Here is an 18,499-nt window from a genome sequence, read left to right on the forward strand (position 1 = left end):
CTGGTTAAGAAGAAGAGAGAGGTGTATAGCAGGTATAGGCAACAAGAAGCAAATGAGGTACTTGTAGAGTATAGAAAATGTAAGAAAATACTAAAGAAGGAAATCAGGAAGGCAAAAAGAAGACATGAGGTAGGTTGCTTTGGCAGATAATGTGAAGGTAAACCCGAAGGGTTTCTACAAGTATATTAAGAGTAAAAGGATAGTAAGGGACACAATTGGTCCCCTTGAATTTCAGAGTGATCGTCTATGTGTGGAGCCTCACGAGATGGGGGAGATCTTAAACAGTTTTTTTGCATCAGTATTTACTCAGTAAACTGGCATAGTGTATAAGGAAGGAAGGGAAACAAGCAGTAGTGTCATGGAACATATAGAGATTAAAGAGGAGGAGGTGCTTGCTGCCTTACAGCGAATAAAGGTAGATAAATCCCCTGGGCCTGACATGATATTCCCTCGGACCTTGAGGGAGACTAGCGTAGAAATTGCAGGGGCCCTGGCAGAAATATTTAAAATGTCCTTAGCCACGGGTGAGGTGCCGGAGGATTGGAGGGTAGTTCATGTTGTTCCGTTATTTAAAAAAGGCTCCAAAAGTAAACCAGGTAATTACAGGCCAGTGAGCCTGACGTCAGTAGTAGGTAAATTATTGGAAGGTGTTCTGAGAGATCGGATATACAATTATTTGGACAGCCAAGGGCTGATTAAGGATAGTCAGCATGGCTTTGTGCGTGGTAGGTCATGTTTAACGAACCTTGTAGAGTTTTTCGAGGAGGTTACCAAGAAAGTAGATGAAGGAAAGGCTGTGGATGTTGTCTACATGGACTTTAGTAAGGCCTTTGACAAGGTCCCACATGGGAGGTTAGTTCAGAAGGTTCAGACACTTGGTATCCATGGAGAGGTTGTAAACTGGATTCGCAATTGGCTGTGTGGGAGAAGACAGAGAGTGGTAGTGGATGATTGCTTCTCAGACTGGAGGCCTGTGACTAGTGGTGTGCCTCAGGGATCTGTGCTGGGACCATTGTTGTTTGTTGTCTATATCAATGATCTGGATGATAATGTGGTAAATTGGATCAGCAAGTTTGCTGATGACACTAAGATTGGAGGAGTTGTGGACAGCGAGGAAGGCTTTCAAAGCTTGCAGAGGGATCTGGACCAACTGGAAAAAAGGGCCAGAAAATGGCAGATGGAATTTAATGCAGAAAAGTGTGAGGTGTTGCATTTTGGAAGGACAAACCAAGGTAGGACATACACAGTAAATGGTAGGGCACTGAGGAGTGCGGAGGAACAAAGGGATCTGGGAGTTCAGATACATAATTCCCTGACAGTGGCGTCACAGGTAGACAGGGTTGTAAAGAAAGCTTTTGGCATACTGGCCTTCATAAATCAAAGTATTGAGTATAGGAGTTGGGGTGTTATGGTGAGGTTGTATAAGACATTGGTGAGGCCAACTTTGGAGTATTGTGTGCAGTTCTGGTCGCCTAACTACAGGAAGGATATCAGTAAGATTGAAAGAGCGCAGAGAAGATTTACTAGGATGTTGCCGGGTCTTCAGGAGTTGAGTTACAGGGAAAGATTAAACAGGTTAGGACTTTATTCCTTGGAGCGTAGAAGAATGAGGGGAGATTTGATAGAAGTTTACAAAATTATGAGGGGTATAGACAGAGTAAATGTGAGTAGGGTCTTTACACTTAGATTAGGAGAGATAAACACGAGAGGACATGGCTTTAGGGTGAAAGGGGAAAGGTTTAGGGGGAACATTAGGGGGAACTTCTTCACTCAGAGAGCGGTGAGAGTGTGGAACGAGCTACCATCTGACGTGGTAAATGCGGGCTCACTCTTAAGTTTTAAGAATAAATTGGATAGATACATGGATGGGAGAGGTCTGGAGGGTTATGGACTGGGTGCAGGTCAATGGGACTAGTGGAATAATATTTCGGCACAGACTAGAAGGGCCGAATGGCCTGTTTTTCTGTGCTGTAGTGTTCTATGGTTCTATGGTTCTATGATACCCTGAACTGTCAAATTCAAAGTGAGTTTTTCTCAGCTTCGGTTCCTTGTAGACAGCAGCTTGAGGCTTAGATACTGGGGGCTTTTCACACTTGTTAGATCTTAGAATTCCTGCCCTTAAACACAGCCTTCTCTCCTTTATACATATTTCCCCCTTTTGAATGCAAATTCCCATTGTTTCACTATGTCTTTGGACTTTACCTCTCTAATAATAAAAATCTATCATAGTACCAATCTTACCAGTAATCTTTGGGAAAAAATAAACACACTGTTTCTTAATTTCTCCTGGCTAGGTGTAACATTTAACCTCCTCTTTTGAATTCAAGCTAGTCTGGTTTATTTAAAAATACAAATGTTCCCTTTGACATCTCACATTCTACAACTTCAACCATGTTTACCAATTTAACATTTCAAACCTAGCTTCTCTTCTGACACATCAAAGCCTTCAGACCAGCTGCCTTTAATTCAATTAAGATCCCCCCACCCACTACACACACACACTATTTCTATCCTTACAATAAATTCCAAACATTATGAAAATTATTATATTTTCCTGGCATTTCTGAGGAAGTGTTGGCATTCATTGTGATGAAGATGAGGAGCCCAGGTGCAGACTGTATTTCTGTTCATGTGACCCCATTATTTGGGAATAGAGTATTTGTGGTGTAAGTTCTTTCTTGATCCTGATCTACACATTGGATTCCAATCCTTCAGACCAGTCTGTGCCTGTATGCAGCAAAACCCTGACAACATTCAGGCTTGAGCTAGGTGGCAAATAGCATTCATGCCACACAAGTACCAGGCAATGACCATCATCAAAAAGAGAGACTCTAACCATCGTCCCTTGACATTCAATGGCATTAGCATCGCTGAATTCCCCACTATCAACATCCTGGGGTCACCATTGACCAGAAAATTAACTGGACCAGACGCATATATACAAGAACAGGTCAGAGGCAGGGAATGCTGCAACGAGTAATTCACCTCCTGACTCCTCAAAGCCTGTCCACCATCTACAAGGCACAAGTCAAGAGCATGATGGAATACTCTACACTTGCCCAGATAAGTACAGCTCCAATAATGCTCAAGAAACTTGACACCATCAGGAACAAAGCAGCTCGCTTGATTGGCACTTCATCCGCCACCTTAAACGTTCACTCCCTCCACCCCCAACGCACAGTAGCAGCAGTATGTACCATCTACAAGATGCACTGCAGAAACTCACCAAGGCTCCTTCGACAGCATCTTCCAAACCCATGACCACTACCATCTAGAAGGACAAGGGCAGCAGACACATAGGAACATCACCACCTGGAAGTTCCCCTCCAAGCCACTCACCATCCTGACTTTGAAATATATCACCATTCCTTCACTGCCGCTGGGTCAAAATCCTGGAATTTCCTCCCTAACAGACTGTGGGTGTACCTACACCACATGGACTGCAGTGTTTCAGGCAGGTGTCTCACCACCACCTTCTCAGGGGCAATTAGAGATGGGCAATAAATGCTGGCCTAGCCAGCAACACCCATGTCCCAAGAATAGATAAATAAAAACCTTCCCTTTCACTCTATTTGGGTAGAATTCCAGTAAGCCAAATCCTTTCTGAGTCACTCTATTGTCACAGAATACCAATGAGCCAAATGCCTACCTATATATGTCAACCACAAAGAATTACTGAGCTAAGCTTATATTGTTGCTCAATTATTCAGTGTTTAATGCTTAGCAATTATTTTACTGTAGAGGCTGAGAACACTTTGGCAATGTCATTGTTTTAATATAAAGTGCACAGTTTCATTCAATGATCTGTGCTACTTTTGATGGGATTGGATAATTATGTGGATTTTAGGACACAGATTTCCACTGGCTCTTTTATCTGTAATTTAAGAACGTAAGAAATAGGAAGAGAAGTAGGCCATTCCACCCCTCGAGCCTGTTCCGCCATTCAGTATGATCATGGCTGATCTTCTGCCTCAACTCCACTTTCTGCCGGCTCCCTATATCCCATGATGCCCTGAGTCCAAAATTCTGTCAATCCCAATCTTAAATATATTCAACAATGGAGAATCCACAACTCTCTGTGGTAGAGAATTCCCAAGATTCACAACCCTTTGAGGTTTATGGGGAAAGAGCAGGAGTGTGGGACTAATCAAATAGCTCTTCAAAGAGCCAGCACAAGCATGAAGGGTCACATGGCATTCCTATTGTTCTGTAAGGTTCTATGATATTGTACTGTCTAGAAGACCCTAGGTTTGAAATTATCGACGGTGTTGGGTTAGCTTAAGCTAGTGGGAGATTAACATTTGCCCACAGTTCTCCTGGGCAAGGGAAAGGGGTAAAATCAGCAATCCTGATTGCTATCCATTTTTTTCTGAATGGTTGTGTGGGGCAATTGGGTGGCATTAGATTAAGATACAGCTCTGTGTTTGCTTCACTCAGCCACCTCTCGCCACTCTTCCATCTAGACCCTCATACAGTCACTTTCTAACATTCTTACTTATTCCCAAAGTAGCAGCCGGGGAAAGTACCAGAGGCCAGTGGATTCCTATGGGAGTGGAGCCCCCACACAGGTCAATTATTTCAGGAGAGGACACTTGTCCAGGGGAGGGGGTGGGGGTGTATGGGGGAGAGGGGGGCTGCGGGTTGGTGGGGGAGGTTGGGGGTTGAGAGGAGATACAGGGATAGTTTGGGAAAAAGTGGGTAAAAATGTTCAACTTGCACCATCCATCGACTCCAGTTTCCTGTTCCTGCACTGCCTTAAAGAAAATAAAAGAGACCAAATGTTCTTGTTTTCTCACAGGCAGCTGCTTTGACTTTCACATCTATTGTTAATCCTGTTTGTATTTCTGTCTGTGTAGGCCTGAGCTGTGCGGGTGAGTCTGATGCATTTCACATCAGTGTTTTATTCGGTACAAGTCTCTGTGGATTAGTTACAGACCCAGCACTCACATCAGCTGCAGGATATGGCAGACTGAAATGTACTTGACCACGTTGATTCTGAAGCTGGAGGGAGGGGTATTGATGGGGAAAGAGTCCGTTTTAAATTCAAGTGCTCGTCTCGTAGTTGTAGAGAGTATTCTGTAAGGAATTTGAGGCAGGAAGCCAGACAAAACCCAGCCTGGCATAATGCAAGGTGAATGTGTGTGATCAAGAATGTCACATGTTTACCAATGTGACAGTAAAATTCTGTAAGAAAGAGAGAGTGAGAGTGTGAGACGGGGATGGGGGTGGTGGTGGGGCAGTGTATAATGCAGTGCTTCACAGCAACCTAGAGCCGTAGCATAGTGCGTAGCTCAACATGCAGTAAACTTGCCATTTAACACAAGCAGTGAGCCAAGCTAACACTTGGCAATAATGACGGCTGCATGATGTTAAGGCTAGTGCTTACACATGCTGTGCACGCACTGCCTGCTTTCTGAGTGCTGCCTGCCTGCTAGAACCATGGATAACGTGCTTAAGGAGCATGTTTAAAATATATTTATATCTTAACCTTGGGCTACTGGACGTCTCTGAAAGGACTCTGTACAAACTGGTTGGTGTTCCCATACTGACTTGAGTCTGCCCTACCATAGAAAGGGCCCCACTCTGAACCTGATATCCTATCCTCCTGCAGTTACATCTACACTTCAGTTATTCTGCTCCTTAACAGTCTCCTTTGACTTATAAACAAAGACTTACAACCTCAGAATGTCCCAAAGCACTATATAGCCGATGAAGTACGAGTCATTGTTATGTAGGAAACACCATAGCCAATTTGGACACAGCAAACTCCCACAAACAGCCTTCTGATAATGACCAGATGACCTGTTTCGGTGATGTTGACTGAGGGATAAATAATGGGCCAAGACACTGGGGAGAATTACCCTGCTCTTCTTCGAAATAGTGCCATGGGATATTTTGCGTTCATTGAGAAGGCAGACAGGACGTTGATTTAACATCTCATCCAAAAGACCAATATCTCTGACAGTGCAGCACAGTTTGGAAACAATTATGACAGTCATTTTGTGCACAATATGATCCCACAAGCAGCGATGATTTTAACTACTCAAACTGTTAGGAAACTTGTTCTGCTGGAAGAACACAGCTGGCAGCATCCTAGACTGGATATTAATGTATAACATAGTCACCCCCATGGTAATTTACTATTTGATTACATAAAGTGGGGTATGTGTGTATAAAGATTCACAGTCCCTCCTCTATCTTTAATTTATTTACATGTCCCAATCCAGGGATAGAACAGCAAAGTGGGTCATTATTTACCCTGTTGGGGTTATACTAAATACTCTACTTTGAATTTATTTATGTAAACTGTAATTATCTTGCTGGCTTGCTCAATGCAGTAAGACGATTGTGCTCCCATATTCGTGTGCTGAACACGTCTCACTCTGTTGCACTTTTCGAACAAACATCCTGCTTTCTGGTACAGTAATTCCTTGTTTTGACATGTGTTTGATCTATATTGTTCCCACAATGACAAACAGGAGAGAACTGCCATCGAAAGACATGATGTGTCGAACACCTCGATTAGATTCCAGTCTGTAACTCACTCCCGGTTATCTGTTATTCTATATATAAACCACCCCAAACCCCTCTATTAGATTCCAGTCTGTACCTCGCTCCCAGGTATCTGTTATTCTATATATAAACCACAACAAACCCCTCGATTAGATTCCAGTCTGTACCTTGCTCCCGGGTATCTGTTATTCTATATATAAACCACCCCGAACTCCTCGATTAGATTCCAATCTGTACCTCGCTCCCGGGTATCTGTTATTCTATATATAAACTGCCTGAACCCTTCGATTAGATTCCAGTCTGTAACTCACTCCCAGGTATCTGTTATTCTATATATAAACCACAACAAACCCCTCGATTAGATTCCAGTCTGTACCTTGCTCCCGGGTATCTGTTATTCTATATATAAACCACCCCGAACTCCTCGATTAGATTCCAATCTGTACCTCGCTCCCGGGTATCTGTTATTCTATATATAAACTGCCTGAACCCTTCGATTAGATTCCAGTCTGTAACTCACTCCCAGGTATCTGTTATTCTATATATAAACCACAACAAACCCCTCGATTAGATTCCAGTCTGTACCTTGCTCCCGGGTATCTGTTATTCTATATATAAACCACCCCGAACTCCTCGATTAGATTCCAATCTGTACCTCGCTCCCGGGTATCTGTTATTCTATATATAAACTGCCTGAACCCTTCGATTAGATTCCAGTCTGTAACTCACTCCCAGGTATCTGTTATTCTATATATAAACCAAAACAAACCCCTCGATTAGATTCCAGTCTGTAACTCACCCCCAGATATCTGTTATTCTATATATAAACCACCCCGAACCCCTCGATTAGATTCCAGTCTGTATCTCGCTCCCAGGTATCTGTTATTCTAAATATAAACTGCCTGAACCCCTCGATTAGATTCCAGTCTGTAACTCACTCCCGGGTATCTGTTATTCTATATATAAACCACCCGAACCCTTCGATTAGATTCCAGTCTGTAACTCATTCCCAGATATCTGTTATTCTATATATCAACTGCCTGAACCCCTCGATTAGATTCCAGTCTGTAACTCACCCCCAGATATCTGTTATTCTATATATAAACCCCCAAAACCCTCGATTAGATTTCAGCCTGTAACTCACTGCCGGGTATCTGTTATTCTATATTTATGAACCAAAGGAACGAGATCTTTCCAGTCCCACCAGCCTGCCCTCCTCTTTTACTTAGGTATCGTTTGCTGTCTGTGCAAAGTAGACAATCTTATTTTTCTGAGATGCTATGTTGAGTTTTGGGACCATTTGATTTCAGCAGCAGTTGTCAGTGTGGATGCTGATTGCAGGATCCTGCTTTGTTGTTGATGCAGGAACACGTTCACTTTGAAGAATTAGTGATTGTCCTCTCAAGTTAATTAGGATATAACTTACACTGGTTCACTGGATAATCTTGAGGTATGTGTATCATATAGCACTTACTCGAGGCAGTGTTAATGGGTATTGAGTTAATCAGGACATGTACTCAAACATTGATTTATCCTGTATGCAGTCTATGGTGTTGGAGCAATTGGGTTCTAATCATTGTGAAGAGATTGCAGAGGGAGGGGTAGTTGCAGAGAAAGAGAAGAGATAAGATTAGTCAAACAGAGTATTTAGAAAGGGTGGGAACATTAAAAACAAAATAAGACAAAGACTGGGATCAAGTGGCTGTCTTGAAAGCGGAGAAGTGGAAGCCAGTAAAATGCCCAAAGTTGTCCTACCATGGGATTATTTTTCTAGCTAAAGAAACACTCACCTGCTGACCAGAGGCTAATTTAAATAATTAATGGGCCAATTGACAGCCTTTTTCCCAGACTACGTGAACATGCCTCCTAAAGATGACAAGAAGAAAGATGGGGGCAAAGGGGGCAAACAGGATAAAGATCCAGTAAACAAGACTGGAGGCAAGGCCAAGAAGAAGAATGGATCAAAAGGAAAAGTAAGGGACAAGCTGAACAACTTGATCCTGTTTGACAAAGCCACATATCATAAACTGTTGAAAGCGGTACCAAACTACAAACTCATCACGCCTGCAGTCGTCTCTGAAAGACGAAAGATCAGAAGTTCTCTGGCCAGGGCTGCCCTGCAGGAGCTGCTTGCGAATCATGCTGGTGTGTAAACACAGAGCACAGGTCATTTACACACAAAACTCCAAGGGAGGGGATGCACCTGCTGCTGCAGATGACACGTAAACAGATTCTGCAATGGACCCCAAGTGAGGATATTTAGATACAAGTATTTTGACAGTGGGGGAGTGAACCCACTGTTACTTGACGTTGCTTCCCGGCAGCTTCCTGGGGATTGGGGCCTTCGTTTCCAGCCCAGGGATGGAGTCCCCAGTGGTCATGGCCATCCCAGCAGACGCTATGCTGCCCCACTGAAAAGATAACCCCTTCAATCGCCAGGGCCTGCCCATGTGACCTTGGCTCGGCCGCAAGTATACATGCCCTCCAGTTCTCCACATATCCTTAGCAATGGCCACCTCTCTTAGTGCTATTGCTGAGGCTGCAGACTGTCTGCCCTCTAATTTGGAGTTGCTGATCCAACTAACTACCCGTGCAGGCTCTAGACTCACATTCGGTCCTGACATCAGGACTCACACCGTGCTGGGAAAATCCTGGCCGATGTCTTTTGCATTTAGAAGCCTAAGGATTCATAACCCATAGCTTAGAAAATCAACAGCAGAGCACAAGATCACAAGGCCTTAAGAAATAAAGGTATGCTGGTGGCCATAAGGGCAGGTTGGGGGTGGTGGTGACGGTGATGATAAGATGGGGGAGTGACGGGGATTATAAGATGGGGGAGTGACGGTGATTATAAGATGGAGGAGTGACGGTGATTATAAGATGGGGGAGTGACGGTGATTATAAGATGGAGGAGTGACGGTGATTATAAGATGGGGGGTAATGGTGATTATAAGATGGGGGGGTGATGGTGATTATAAGATGGGGGGTGATGGTGATTATAAGATGGGGGGTAACGGTGATTATAAGATGGGGGGTGACGGTGATTATAAGATGGGGGAGTGACGGTGATTATAAGATGGGGGAGTGACGGTGATTATAAGGTGGGGGAGTGATAGTGATTATTAAATGGGGGGGGTGATGGTGATTATAAGATGGGGGGTGACGGGGATTATAAGATGGGGGGTGACGGTGATTACAAGATGGGGGAGTGATAGTGATTATTAAATGGGGGGGTGATGGTGATTATAAGATGGGGGGTGACGGGGATTATAAGATGGGGGTGATGGTGATTATAAGATGGGGAGTGATGATGATTATAAATTGGGGCGGTGATGTTGATTATAAATTGGGGGTTGATGACAATTATAAGATGGGGGGGTGATGGTGATTATAAGATGGGGGGTGATGGTGATTATAAGATGGGGGTGATGGTGATTGTAATATTGGGGGTGATGGTGATTATTAAATGTGGAGTGATGGTGATTATAAGATGGGGGTGACGGTGATTATAAGATGGGAAAGTGATGGTGATTATAAGATGGGGGGCTGATGGCGATAATAAAATGGAGGGTGACGAGGATTATAAGATTAGAGGTGATGGTGATGATAAGATGGGGAGTGATGATGATTATAAATTGGGGGAGTGATGGTGATTATAAGATGGGGGTGATGGTGATTATAAATTGTGGCGGTGATGTTGAATATAAATTGGGGGTTGATGACAATTATAAGATGGGGGGTGATGGTGATTATAAAATGGGGGGTGATGATGATTATAAGATGGGGGTGATGATGATTATAAGATGGGGGTGATGGTGATTATAAGATGGGGAAGTGATGCTGATTATAAGATGGGGGGGTGACAGTGATTATAAGATGGGGCTGATGGTGATTATAAGATGGGGAGTGATGATGATTATAAATTGGGGCGGTGATGTTGATTATAAATTGGGGGTTGATGACAATTATAAGATGGGGGGGTGATGGTGATTATAAGATGGGGGTGATGGTGATTATAAGATGGGGGGTGATGACGATTATAAGATGGGGGTGATGGTGATTATAAGATGGGGGGTGACGGTAATTATAAGATGGGGAAGTGATGGTGATTATAAGATGGGGGGTAATGACGATTATAAGATGGGGGAGTGACGGTGATTATAAGATGGGGAAGTGATGGTGATTATAAGATGGGGGGGGTGACGGTGATTATAAGATGGGGGGGTGACGGTGATTATAAGATGGGGGGGTGACGGTGATTATAAGATGGGGAAGTCATGGTGATTATAAGATGGGGGTGACGGTGATTATAAGATGGGGGGGTGACGGTGATTATAAGATGGGGAAGTGATGGTGATTATAAGATGGGGGTGATGGTGATTATAAGATGGGGGGGGTGACGGTGATTATAAGATGGGGAAGTGATGGTGATTATAAGATGGGGGGTGACGGGGATTATAAGATTAGAGGTGACGGTGATGATAAGATGGGGAGCGATGATGATTATAAATTGGGGGGTGATGGTAATTATAAGATGGGGGTGATGGTGATTGTAAGATGGGGGTGACAGTGATTATAAGATGGGGGGTGACGGTGATTATAAAATGGGGGGTGACGGTGATTATAAGATGGGGGGTGATGGTGATTATAAGATGGGGGGTGACGGTGATTATAAGATGGGGAGTGATGATGATTATAAATTGGGGGGGTGATGGTAATTATAAGATGGGGGGTGATGGTGATTATAAGATGGGGGGTGATGGTGATTATAAGATGGGGGGTGATGGTGATTATAAGATGGGGGGTGATGGTGATTATAAGATGGGGGGCTGATTATAAAACGGGAGGGTGATGGAGATTATAAGACAGAGGTGGTGACAGTGATGATCATTTCCCTTGGCAGCCACTGGCCATACAGGACATGCTCACAAATAAATCAAAGCAGCAAATCTCCCAGGCTCAGTCTCCCACTGGCTATCCTCAAAATACAGAACAGATGTTGTCTCTTAGAAGGAATCAAAGTAAGGGACAATCCCTTAAAATAGGAGACAGATGGTTACCCTGCCAGAGGGACAGAAGCAATTGGAAAAGACAAGGACTAAGGTTGGGATGGGTTACCCATCACTTTGTTGTGGTGAATTTGGATCTGTGCCTTCCTGACATGACAGGAAGTTGCAGTAAATTGTCAATGGTGACCTTTCATTGTTGTACATAGCTGATGCACAGTGTGAGTGATGAGTGAGTGTGTCTGTGATCTGTGGTGCCCTCGTAAGGTGTGACTGGGAATCGCAGTACCCTGATCACTCAGGAATCAATGCAGAAAAGATACACCACACTTTTTAATTTTCTATAGGAAAGAATTTTCCAGTCGGTGAGCAGGAGCAGGGCCCACTCGCCGACGCGTAAAATGACGCGCGGTGAAGTTGGGCAGGCATCCCGATGTCACAGTGCATCATTTCGATTTTCAGTTCGGCCGCTGAACTATTAAGGCCTTTATTTAACTAATTAAAGCAATTGTCAGGGCTGCCTGTCCAACTTTAAGGTTGTCGGGCAGGTGAAGAGACCAGGCGGCCTTCTCATTTTTCATGAAACCTCATCCATGGGCGAGATGAGATTTCATGAAGTTTTATAAATTAAACAAAGTTTTCCATTAATGTTCCTTGATTGTCCCAGCTCATGTGACACTGTCACATGAGGGGACATGTCTTATAATATTTTCTTTTCTGTCTTTATCTTTTAAAACCTTTAACTAATCACCCTGAGGCACCTCCATGCCTCAGGGTGATTTCTGCGCCCTTTCATGTGCATGTGTGAAAGAGTGCAGGTCCCAATTCAGGGAATCACCCCCCACCCCGTCCACACAGGAAGCCCACACGCTTCTGGGTGTGCGTCATGCTGGGCGGGCCAGCGAAATTCAAATAATGAAGATCAGGCCATGTGAACAGACTGAAGGTATAAAGTAATGACAGGAGAACAGAGCTAGCAATTTACTGGGGACCGTAATACAGAGCAGAACAGTGTTGCATCCACACCTTGATTATATTTATGATGCATTAATATTACCTTATCTGTAGCCACTACACTTCTGCTCAAAGTGCTATTTGAAACCTGGGGACGGACTTTCCTCAAGTTCCCTTAATGAACATCAGCCAACGGAGATCAGTCCTAAATCCTGCAAGGGGAGGAGCTATTACGTAGCTGGCTCTGTTCGTGTTGAAAGGGCAGGCTTCTCTCTGAAGGGGAGAGATGCCTTATTTATTTTGGAGTCTAGCACTCCCCCAGCACAGTAAATGCCTGAGTCATCTCAGCAGATCAGACTCAGTGCCAGGTGCAGTAACTACACCTACTATGTCACTCTCGGTGCTTTATCAGGGATAGCTGGTGAACACATAGGTGAAGCTAGGTCATATTGCCATGGCAGCATTTAAAATGTCAGGATAGCAGGTCTAGTGCTCTCTTTAAAGTGAAAACCATACTGATGTATAATTAGGCTACACCTCAAACTTCAGCCCACCCCTCCACCCCATTAATAAGGTGTACCTGTATCACAAAGATAAGTCCATATGAGGGTGGCCAATCAGCCCATCTAGTTCATGGATAGGATTTTGGCACTGAGATGCAGGAATGCAGCTGGGGATGCACAGAATTTCCCAACACCGGCTGGCCTGCCAACTCCCTGCCCATGATTCCAGGAGGCCGGATTTGGCGTGGAACAGTTACTCACCCACAAGCAGCAGGTGGAGGCCAATCAGAGGCCAACTAGGATTTTCCAGTTGGCTTGTGGGACCCCCTGTGGTGTAGGGAGCCCAGCAGCTGCCTGGAGATGGCCTTTTGGCAGCAGCTTGGGGTGGGGGCAGTGCTCCAGGATCACTGAGCATCCCCCACAGAGGCTATACCTACCTGGCCACAGCTGTGAGCACAAGCCACCCTGGAGAGGTGCTCCCCCTCCACAATAATGACCTAGCAGCTCTGGCCATTTCTTTCCTTCAGTTTTGTACAAAGTACTGACAGGGTACCCCAAAGTCGGGGTTCCAACCCCAAAGTCGGGGTTCCAACCCCAAAGTCGGGGTTCCAACCCCAAATGAAAAATCCTGCCCCGCATTCTCGTAGCAACCTACAATTCCCACATTCCCCCATCTAACATATTCTGGAATGACTTCCAATCGTTATGATTTATGTTTATATCTATGTTTTCATTTTTTCCCTTCCCTAGCATTATCTGGGTTGAGGCTGGAATTTGCTGAACAGAATAAGAGCGCATGAGTGACACGCGGCTTTATCACTGTGAAAATTGTCCAGCAATTTCTGGTGAAGAAGTGATAATCCGGGAATTATAAATCCCCACAAGCTGGTGGACAATTTGTGCAGTAATTTGGACATTCCACTATTAACCTTGTGAAAATGGCATCTCCATTTAACTTTCCTGTGAGATTCATGAAATTACAAGATTTGCACATTAGTTGTCCATTAAATTCACTACAAGAAGTAAAGGCTGGTAATTGATAGCGTAAATACACTTCTAACAATGTGATGATTGCTAACACAATGTCGATGTCTCTGAGCCAATAAGAGGACAGTTTAAACCATGGAGTCTCATTCTTTTAGTTTGTGAGTTGTTGGAAATTCTAAGAATGTCAAAGTTTAAATTTTACTTATTTATTTTTTCTTTTCCTTTCTCTTTTTTTCTCTCTTTCTTAATCCAGTCTTTCTTTCTCTCGCTTTATTTCTCTTCCTGTAGCAGATTTGATTCTAATTGACCCAGTTTCCTTCTCCATTGTTTCTTTGTTTCTTTCTCAATCCTCGAATCTAATTGTCTGAGGCCCCCGATACCCGGTTACCCTCACTGTGCCATTATTAGCTCACACCCCCACCAATTTACTGCACAAAAATCATTTTGAACTGGAGGATGTAGGAAGGAGCCCATCTTGACAGTGTACACCATGAGATGTCCTCCCCTAGCGAATTCTGGTATAAAATGTACACCCATTTAATCTGTCAGGCCAGGTAGTTGAAACAAGAAAGTGCTGTTCAAAATTCAGTCAGAAGCTACAATAAGAGGGTTAGATTTTTTAAGTGTCAGTAACTTGAATGGTTTTTCACATCCTTGACATTGCCAATATTCTTAATTTAAACCCTAGTATGATTTGCAGTTTGGTGCTGCATTCACATGGATCCTGGCACCAAGAACATCAGTTAAGGAAAGTGGCCCCTTTAAGATGACCTTTATACCTTCGTAGACCTGTCTTGTTTATTCAGTTGCTATTTATAATTTTTTAAACATTTTATGGAGGCTGTTGATAATTCATATTAATAGGATGGGTTCTCCTTCACAAGGTGATTATAGTTAAAAATTGCAGAAGCTAATTTTATCATGTGTACATATGCGTGACCCAGTAACTGTGCAAATCATCATGTGGGTGTGTAATTCAGACAGTTTTTAATCTGTGATGCAAGTGTGGCTTATTTCAGGAGCATTAGGGAGAATTCAGAGACCATTCTGAGTTTCTGACCATTGAGCCACAAGGAGAAGGTAAGAGTCACTTAAAAGAGTGAGGTAGGTCATGATCCAAAGTTTCAAAATGATGATGAGTGTAGGGATATTTTGTGTAATGGATATGATAGTGTCGTGGTCGAGTTATTGGACCAATAAAACATAAGCCTGGACTAATAATTCAGACAAGCTGAGTTCAAATTCTATCAGCGGTAATTTGACAATTTAAATTCTGTGTTTAAAGATCAACAAAATAAAAAATGGCTAACAGTATAAATGACTGTGTCAGATTGTTGTTAAAAACCCAACTGGCTCACAAGTGTCCTTAGGGAGGAAACCTGCTGTCCTTACCTGGTCTGAGCCTATATCTGACTCCAGTCCTGTACCAACATGTTAACTGTCCCCTGAAGAGGCCTAGCAAACAATTCGGTTGTATCCAGTACAACAAGGGATAAATTGTGGCCTTGCTGATGATGCCACATCTGCAGAATGAATTGTAAAACACCAACAGTGGCAGCAAAGGGGAGCAGGTGTGTTAGTACTCTAATGCTAATAATACTCTAATACTCTAATGGGCTGTCAAGCAAGCACACATAATGAGGTTTGGCTGAAAGCAAAGACAGCCATTAAGTTTGTTGAAACAGTTGCTCCCCAGTGGAAATATTGTTTGATTGACAGTTCAGGCTCTCTGATCTCCGCTGTCAATTTCACGATGTTTGTTTACACAAGTTAAGTGGTTTCAAAGGTTTATGATTTTTGATACTTTAAAGGGCCTGGATGATTGACACTTTTATTAGCTTTTAGTTCAGACATTTTTTTCAACATAGGAGAAAGTTATGAATGGATTACTTTCTTTCAAAGTTTTTTGTTACACATACCACTATACACTATAGGGTTCATTGGGTATTGAAAGTGTACAGTGGATCAATGGACATGGAAGTTCCATAGTTTGGCATGGAGGCATGAGGGGCCATAGTGGGTGGATGGAAGGGCAGAGCTTGGCATAGGGGGATGAGGGACCATGGGGTGGGTGGAAGGGCAGAGTTTGGCATGGGGTCATGAAGAGCCATGAAGATGGGTGGAAGGGCAGAGCTTGGCATAGAGGGCATGAGGGGCCATTGGGGGTGGGTGGGGGGCACAAGGTGGCATGGATGGAGCTTGGGGAGTGTTTAGAGAGTGAGGGGGTGTAAGAAGTAAGGAATAAAGGGCCTTGTGTTTTAATTTTAACTGGGACAAAGTCCCTTGGCACTGGGCCTTTTAAACAGCACGCCTCCGTACACTGCACCCCTGTGGCTGCCTCCACACTTCCTCTCGGGTAGGCTGGCCTGACTCCAGCCTGCACCCACCACCCAGCAATGAAGATCCCGTCTTTGCGGGCACTTTCTCCCGAGGCAGGCGGGCTGAGGCAGGGATTTTCCCGAATCCCCCTACCCACCTCAAGGATGGAAATCCAGGTCCCTGTGTGTGCCTTACACCAATAAAACAGGGGCAGAGTTGAGCAATCTAATAGGGCCAGGCTGCCTGAGAAGATTGCAGGCTTCATCTCCATGTTGACACGTGGCTTCTGTGCCAATTCACACTGGACTTTTTAATTTCATTTCAGAGTTTGCAATATGCTAGCTCTGACCAGCGTTCCCAGGTCACCAGCTTCCCAATCAGTGGCCCACCGGAGACCACTTAATAAAAGGCTCTGAAAGTTTGAAAAATGTTTTTTTGTGTGAAGTCAGGAGGAGCAGGAGCTCCAGAGGCCATTGTCAACTTGCCCGTGCCATTCTCCTGATCACTTTCTCCAAGCTCCCCACATTTAGGTCCCTGGCCCCCTGACTGCAATTGGTTAGTCCCCAAGCCTCTGGTTCCTGATTGGTCCCTGGCTGCAGCTCTGTCTGAATGATGGTGGTGAGGCCTAATGAGCTTCCAGTGAACACTGGCCTATGGAGTAGGGCTGCAAACTCTCTAGCATTGTCCTAGAGTCTCTAGGAATTAACAAAAAAAACTGAATCCCCAGGATATTGCTCCAAGCAACTCGGGAGAAAAATAAATCATAGCAGCATTAAACAAAATGGTGTTTTTTGCCTAATTTTTATTTGAAAACCTCTGTCCGCAATATCATTGGAGATGGGAATGCAGGCAATTGCCTGGGTGGAACATTTTTGAGGCATGTGATGAAAGCTCCAGAACTCGATGGGATGAAGAGACGGTACTGTCACTGGTAATCCAAAAGGCCCAGGCTAATGTTCTGGGGGCACAGATTCAAATCTCATGATAGTAGCTGGTAGAATTTAAATTCAATTAATAACTTTTTTTAAATTATGGAATTAAAGCTAGTCTCAGTAATAGTGATGATGGAACCATCATCGATTGTTATAAATAACCCATCTGGTTCACTAATGTCCTTTAGGGAAGGAAACCTGCCGTCCTTACCTGGTCTGGCCTACATGTGACTCCAGACCCACAGCAATGTGGTTGACTCTTAACTGCCCTCTGAAATGACCTAGCAAGCTACTCAGTTCAAGGGCAGTTAGGGATGGGCAACAAATGCTGGCCTTGTCAATGACACTCACATCCCATGAAAGAATAAATTAAAATAAGATCCAAACACAGTTAGTAATCCTCGTGTGTGGAGCATGTAAAGTATGGGAAACACCTCCCTAGGTCTCCATTATTTCTGTAGCTCACTGATGGCGTCTGTCAGCTGCCATAGCATCAGTGCCCAGTGTTCAACAGTCCTGACTTTACACTCTGCACATGGTCTCTCACACGCTGATTTGTTAAGAGAGCAGATTGTGAAAGGCATTCAATCAAACATTCTTTCAGAGTTGCCATCACCATGGGAATAAAATAAAAAATGTCTCCGTCTATAGAACTCCAAATAAAAAGAAGCCTTTGAATTCTCTGTTTCAGTATCCTTAACGTCTTAAGCTCATTGTGTTTTATTGGATTTGATCTGATTCTGCTTTCACTGTGTTCAGCTCTACATACAGAACTGCCCCACTGCCTTATAAAATATTCAGAGGCTGTCAGAATATATTTTTTTTAGCTGACAGAATATGTCACTGTTTGCAAGATAGTGATAGGTTTCCCTGCAATTCCCAGTGAGGACAGCCTGATTTCTGCTGTCACTCTGTAATCTGGTGCTTGCAACTGCTTTGGGGAAAGGACTCAGTCCTATCAGCCCTGAATTGAAATACTGTATGATTCATTGTTTTTTTGTTTGGCTAATTTCTGATTTCCCCTCCTGTTCCCTGGGCCTCACTGAAGCTGCTGTTTTTTCACGCCAATGCCTCACATTGCAATCCCAGTGCTCATATTTCATGTCAGAGCTAAAGCAGTAGATTAACCAGCTATTGGGCTATGAGGGCATCACAACCAATCCTGACTCAACCCTCACCCAATGACCGACACACTGGATTTCCCGGATAGTTCTCTGTCTCTCACTCTTTCTCTCTGTCTCTCACTCTCTCTGTCTCATTCACACCCTCTCTCTCTGTTTCCCCC

General features: G+C 43.9%; 1 protein-coding gene and 1 pseudogene across 1 annotated transcript in view; both read left to right on the top strand.

The window, feature by feature from the left end:
* The window catches only part of LOC144699545 (ran GTPase-activating protein 1-like), a 460,486-nt gene that overhangs the window by 391,240 nt on the left and 50,747 nt on the right, over nt 1-18,499 (top strand). The window lies entirely within an intron of this gene.
* On the top strand, nt 8,373-8,779 carry LOC144667629 (small ribosomal subunit protein eS25 pseudogene; annotated as a pseudogene).

Source organism: Cetorhinus maximus, chromosome 24, assembly GCF_964194155.1.
Source record: "Cetorhinus maximus chromosome 24, sCetMax3.hap1.1, whole genome shotgun sequence".
NCBI lineage: Eukaryota > Metazoa > Chordata > Chondrichthyes > Lamniformes > Cetorhinidae > Cetorhinus > Cetorhinus maximus.